Source organism: Humulus lupulus, chromosome 3, assembly GCF_963169125.1.
Source record: "Humulus lupulus chromosome 3, drHumLupu1.1, whole genome shotgun sequence".
Lineage (NCBI taxonomy): Eukaryota > Viridiplantae > Streptophyta > Magnoliopsida > Rosales > Cannabaceae > Humulus > Humulus lupulus.
The window spans coordinates 37,844,037-37,850,024 of record NC_084795.1 but is presented as its reverse complement, the minus strand read 5'-3'; the positions used below and the strand labels follow the sequence as shown (position 1 = coordinate 37,850,024).

General features: G+C 27.1%; 1 long non-coding RNA gene across 1 annotated transcript; it reads right to left on the bottom strand.

The window, feature by feature from the left end:
- Positions 1-3,619: 3,619 nt before the first annotated feature.
- On the bottom strand, positions 3,620-4,649 carry LOC133821059 (uncharacterized). Its single transcript, XR_009887289.1, has 2 exons — positions 4,311-4,649; positions 3,620-4,154 (listed from the first exon to the last, which is right to left on the bottom strand). It is a non-coding gene; the product is annotated as an uncharacterized LOC133821059 (long non-coding RNA).
- Positions 4,650-5,988: the final 1,339 nt, after the last annotated feature.

Genomic DNA, 5,988 nt, shown 5'->3' with positions numbered 1-5,988 from the left:
GTCGAGATTGGCGTTGAGCACGTTGAGTGCAGGTCGTTAGGGCGAGACCCTCCTAGGGTGTTGTATCCACCCTCTCAGTAAAGACCGCGAACCCAGGGCCTGGTAAAGCGCCTGGGACAACGTTGGCCGCTATATGTTTAGCCTGTTCGTTGTGTTGTTGTGTATTTGTGGATTGTTATGTATATATTATATGTTTTATGATGAGTTTTCTTACTGGGCTTCGGCTCACGGGTTCTCTATGGTGCAAGTAAGGGCAAAGGGAGGGTCGACCAACCATGAGTACGGAGAGCGTGGAGCGACGGGTACATGTTTGGCCTGCCTGGCTGCCACGACCAGGGTTAGTTTGGGAAATGTACTGTATTAGTTTGTTTTGTCACCTAGGTCGACTATACTTCTACTTTTCAATTGTAATACACTATCTAAACATTATTTATGGGATCCCAACTGTGTAACTTTTTAATGATTTCAATGAATGTCCAAATTTTTATAATTAATGTCAATAAATGAGTTTTATTTCGATTTAGTTACACTTTTAACCTAAAACATCGATTAGCAAGCTAATGACACATTTTCAACTCACATAGTAATGGCTCTAAGGAAGTAGGGTGTTACATCTGTATAATTGATTGTAACTTCCCTGAATTAATAGAAGATATTCTCTTAACCAGGTGTATAAATAGCCTGATATTTTTCATTTGTACGCACACACAATAAAAATTTTACCTTATTATTTTATTGTTATCTTTAACTATTAACAATAAAATATAAAGAAAAATTATTAATTTTTTTTATATATTTTTCAAAAAATATGAAATGAATATTAATAAAATATTGATTTTTGCATTACTTTCTTATAATTGTGCATGTGAGTATAATGCTAAAAATTGGACTAAATATGTTATATATTAATTTTATAAGTATAATTTATGAATCAACACAAATTTACGGTCACAGTCAACGATTAACCAACGCCAATAAATGACATGAAAAAAAAGGATATTGGGAGTGTTCCCTTGTCACTTCACTACCTCACAAAGGCCAATCCAAGCAACTAATATTATTTGTTTAGGAGTTACATATATATATAAATATATATAAAACAATTTTTCTAGCTTCACTTTAAGCCTTATTGGTAAGGCTCTCAGTGTTTCTTAATCCGTGAATAATTTTCAGCATAATTTTTTTATGACCTATATATTGTAACTATTTAGAGCATCCTGCAAATTTTCAGAAAATTCTGAATAGTTTACAGTACCGAAAACTAGATTCAAACATGTTATTTTCCACGCGCATAAAAAAATTTAGTCACACTTGCAACAACATGTTTAAACCTAGTTTTCGATATTGTAAATTATTCAGAATTTTCTGAAAATTTACAGGATCCTCTAAATAGCTACAATATATCCGATCATAAAAAAAATCGCGCCGAAAACTGTTCAGGGTCGAGAACACTGAGAGCCCCACCGATAAAGCTTAAAATGAAGCTCCTATAAAATAATTCTCCTATATATATAATATATATATATAAATACCATGACAGTTAATGTAAAACATGCTTAAGTATATAAGGTTTAAGTATTTGATCTATTAATTTTTCAATTAGATTTTATATATTTCATAATTGTATTGTATTGAGATTAAGTATTATCATATCATGTCATAATTGTATCAACTTCATCCATCTAATTCTGTCTTATAAATTATATTAAGATTTTATGATATTTTCACATTGAATGTATTAAGAAAATTTAGTGCATGTCTAAATATTACATGCCAAATTTAAATTTCTTACATAATAAATTATAAAATGTATAATAAAAATAAAAACAAAATATTCAAAGGAAAAATATGAATATATGAATACTGCTTTTTTAATATTATTTTATTAACTATCTAAACGTAAAGAATTTAAAGTAACCTTTTAGACTATGTGGTGGAATTCAAAATAAAATGTAATATTAAGGTTGATAATTTATTAAGTTAACAATTAATAAGATAAAAAAAATTGACATCTTATCAAACACACTTACCCACGTGAACAATCATAAAAAGAATAAGTAAATTTATTTTGTAATTTGTAATTTTCCACGGTAATATATCCTTAATTAGAGCTCTCTCATTCGGTGGTGGTGTTCTATTTCATCCTTTAAAATATATCTCCAAAACACACATTTTTCTATTTTACTTCTAAGTTTTACATTTTACCATACATCAGATTCTCTATTTTTTTCTCTATATTATTTAAATATTGTATTTTCAAACATTTTTTATTCATTTAAAATATTTTCTATAACTATCAACAATATTTTTATATATTTTAATGTTTACAATATCTACCCATATATAATATCACATAATTATATTATAATTTAAATTTATCCAAATTTATAAGATAAACTAAAATATCAATTATTCTAAAAAAAATTACAAATAAGAAATTTTATTATTCTCAAAATATACTTTGGGAGTTTTCATTGGAAATATTTAAATATAATATAATATTGTGAATATATTTTGGGAGAAAAATTAATAATATATTGGGTTAAAAGATAAATAGTATACCTTACATATAGCTTTTTACTGTACATTTATCTAAAAATATTTGTAAAATACCTCATCGGAAAGACATCTATTTTTCTTAGTTTGAGTTATCTTTTACAGTTTTTGGTGATATAACTCACCGGATGTGAGTGCTCTTACATATATGTTGTATAATAAATTATTGAAATATGTACCAACTATATTTACAATTTTACTAATTATAAAAATATTTCAAATATATTTCAAATAACTACAAAGATATAAATTATGTGATTTTATTAATACATCAAGTTTATATTTAATTTTAATAATAAATAGTAAAAAAAATAGAAAAACCATATAACCACTATTAATAAATGTCTTTGAACAAATATTATTTAATACTTCATAAACATATATACATAAAAAGCTCTAATAAAAAACATTCATAAACATTATTTTTTGTTTTATAAAATAAATTTTTTTGTTTTAAAACAAAAAAATATTTATAATTTTCATACTATATCATATGAAGTAAAATCATAATATTTATTAAGGGCTTAATTGTTTAATTAGCATTGAGCATTGGGTGATTTTTTTTTACGTAAGCTAATTATTTACGAAGATGAGAAACAATCGGACTAAAATATATATTGAAATATGACAAAAGAAGATAAAAATGTAATTGGAGTGAGTAAGCTTTTTTTTTTTTTATATTTGCACCATAAGTACGGGCATGAACCCAATAATTTTTTAGTGAGAAAAGTACCAAAACATAGTAAAATTATAATTCCAGGTCTCCTTGTTAGTTCTGCTAATAAACACATAGTAAAATTATAATTCCAGGTCTCCTTGTTAGTTCTGCTAATAAACGGATATGTGTAACATTTTTATTGGTCAAAATTATAATTATCTTTAAATTTTAAATTTAAAATAAAAAATTAATTAAAAATACATAAAATAAATAAATATTTATAACTAATTTTAACTTTAACAAAAAAAAAAAAAAACCCCTAAAACTATTCTCCCTCTCCCTCAATGTCTTCTTCCTCTCCCACACAATCATGCCCAAAATCCAAATAAAGTTTTGCAATCAAAATCGAAATTTAAGCTCATTTATTCAATATGAACAACTTAGAAGGGAAAAAAAAAATCAAAGTTCCAAAAATCTTAGTTGAACAAAACCCATATATCAACAAACTTTGAACAAAATCATGAATATTAGAAAACAAAATCCATCCAAATCTTAGATCTACCAAAAACCAAGAACCTAAAACTAGGTCTATTAAGCTTTCTCCCTTTCCCCAAGCAGTCATAGAAGTCACCCAAGCAGTCGAGCTTCATTTCACTAACACAATAGGCTGGATAAGAGTGTCGTCAAGCTTCTAGAAGTTGAGTACAAATCGCACCTTTGGTCGTCCACGAACGGAGAGCTTCGGACGCACTCAGACCATACCGGAGAGCTTCGGACGAACTGAGCTACGGAGCTTTTGAGAAGATGAAGAGCTTGCAAAAAATCAGATCCGTTCATGTCCTTCGCGATTTCTCAATCATCAAACCCAAATCTGCGTTGCTTTCGTCACTTTCATTGGCTACCCAAACCGTCAGCGTCGTGGAGCATTCCATCTCAAAACCTGTAAGAAAGAAAGAAGAAGAAGACAGTTGAGAGAAAGATAAGACGAACGGAAGATCGGAGTTTGGGGAGTGGAGATTTTTTTTCTTTCTTTTTTTGTTTTGAAATTTAAGTTTAAAATTATGTTTTAAAAATAAAATCAATGGGGAAAATGTACTTATGGACGGACTGAGACCGGCCTCGTTCCCGCATGGATTCTAAATCTGAACTCCTCAAAGATCGACATTGCGGGCGAATGACGAGGAGTTGAATCGGCCAAGTGATGACGTCAACGGAATAGCGCCGGAGAGTCGTGGGGAGGATAGAAGACAGTGAAGGAGAGGGATAGAGAAGCAGGAGAAGCAGAATAGTTTTAGGGGTTTTAATTTTTTTTAAAAGTTAAAATCAATTGTAAATTTTTATTTAGTTATTTATCGAATGTATTTTTAATTTTAAATTATTTTTTAAAATTTAAATATAATTTTAATTAATTTTTTATTTTAAAATTATAATTTAAAAATATTTATAATTTCAACCAATAAAAATGTGATATGTGTCTGCATCATTCATAAAATAAACCTAAGGAACTTACGGAATTACAATTTTCCTATATTTAGATACTTTTTTAATTAAAAAAAATTGAATTCATGAGAAATATTTTGTACTAATATTTGATTATTTATGCGGCAAATATTTTTTTGTTGCAGTGAATTTTTTTTTATTAATTACATGCGCACTATTTTGTAGCAGGGATCAAGATCACACGTGTTGAAGTAAGGAAAAACAATTATAAGTAAGCAAGCTCTTATTATTAATTTTTTTTTAGTATTTTAGTAAGTAAGAAAACTTTTGTGTTGAAGTAAGGAGAAACAATTATAATAATTACAAAGATAAAAGCAAAATAAAAATACCCACTGAATTAGTCCTATTAAAGTTTAAAACTATATTATTTTATTTAACTAAGAAAAATAAAAAGTAGAAAACAGTTAGGACAAAGTGGAAAAGAAAATTGGTTCAAAAGTTCTTTGATCCATGCTTATAGACAATACAAATATGTACCAAAAAATATATACTGCATATACCAAAATATATACAAATTAGATAACTAATCCATAAAACCATAAAATAATAATCAAAGCAATAAACATGAAAATATAACTTTAGAAAACTTATACCTGAATTATACTAATATTTATATAGATACATGAAGTTTAGCACATTAAAAATTATGTGTGTTAAAAGAAAACCCAAGAAAAAAAATCAAATACGTGTAAAAACTACTAATTCATACTGCTGATAATATAACAAACAATATAAAAACATATACTAAAATCAACACACAAATATTATAATCTTAATGTGCTTTGGTACACGCACATACAAAAACCAAGTATACTTTTCTTGTATTTACCCATGAAACGATATAATTTAGTTGCAATTACTCAAAAACGGTATAATTTTGTCATAAATTTCTAAGATAGTGTAAGCATGTAATATTCTCCATAATTTTTGTTGTAAAATTGTATATGTTCATATATGTTCTAAAATTTGTAGTTTCATATAATTAGAAAAGAATTAGTTTATTGATTAATCACAATTTTTTAATTCAATTTTTGAAAAGATTTAAAAAGAAAAAAAATATATAGCGAGTTGAGTTTCCAAGCATAGGATATGCCAATGCATGATATATATATATATATATAATCATTAAATTGATAACAATAAAGAGAGTAAACGAAAGAACACTACAACAATATAAGAATTTTATGATTTTATTTGGGAGATATTATTAGTGAACAATATCTCCTGTGGGGAAGACATCGTAAGTGGAGACATTGTAAGTGTACATCCCACGT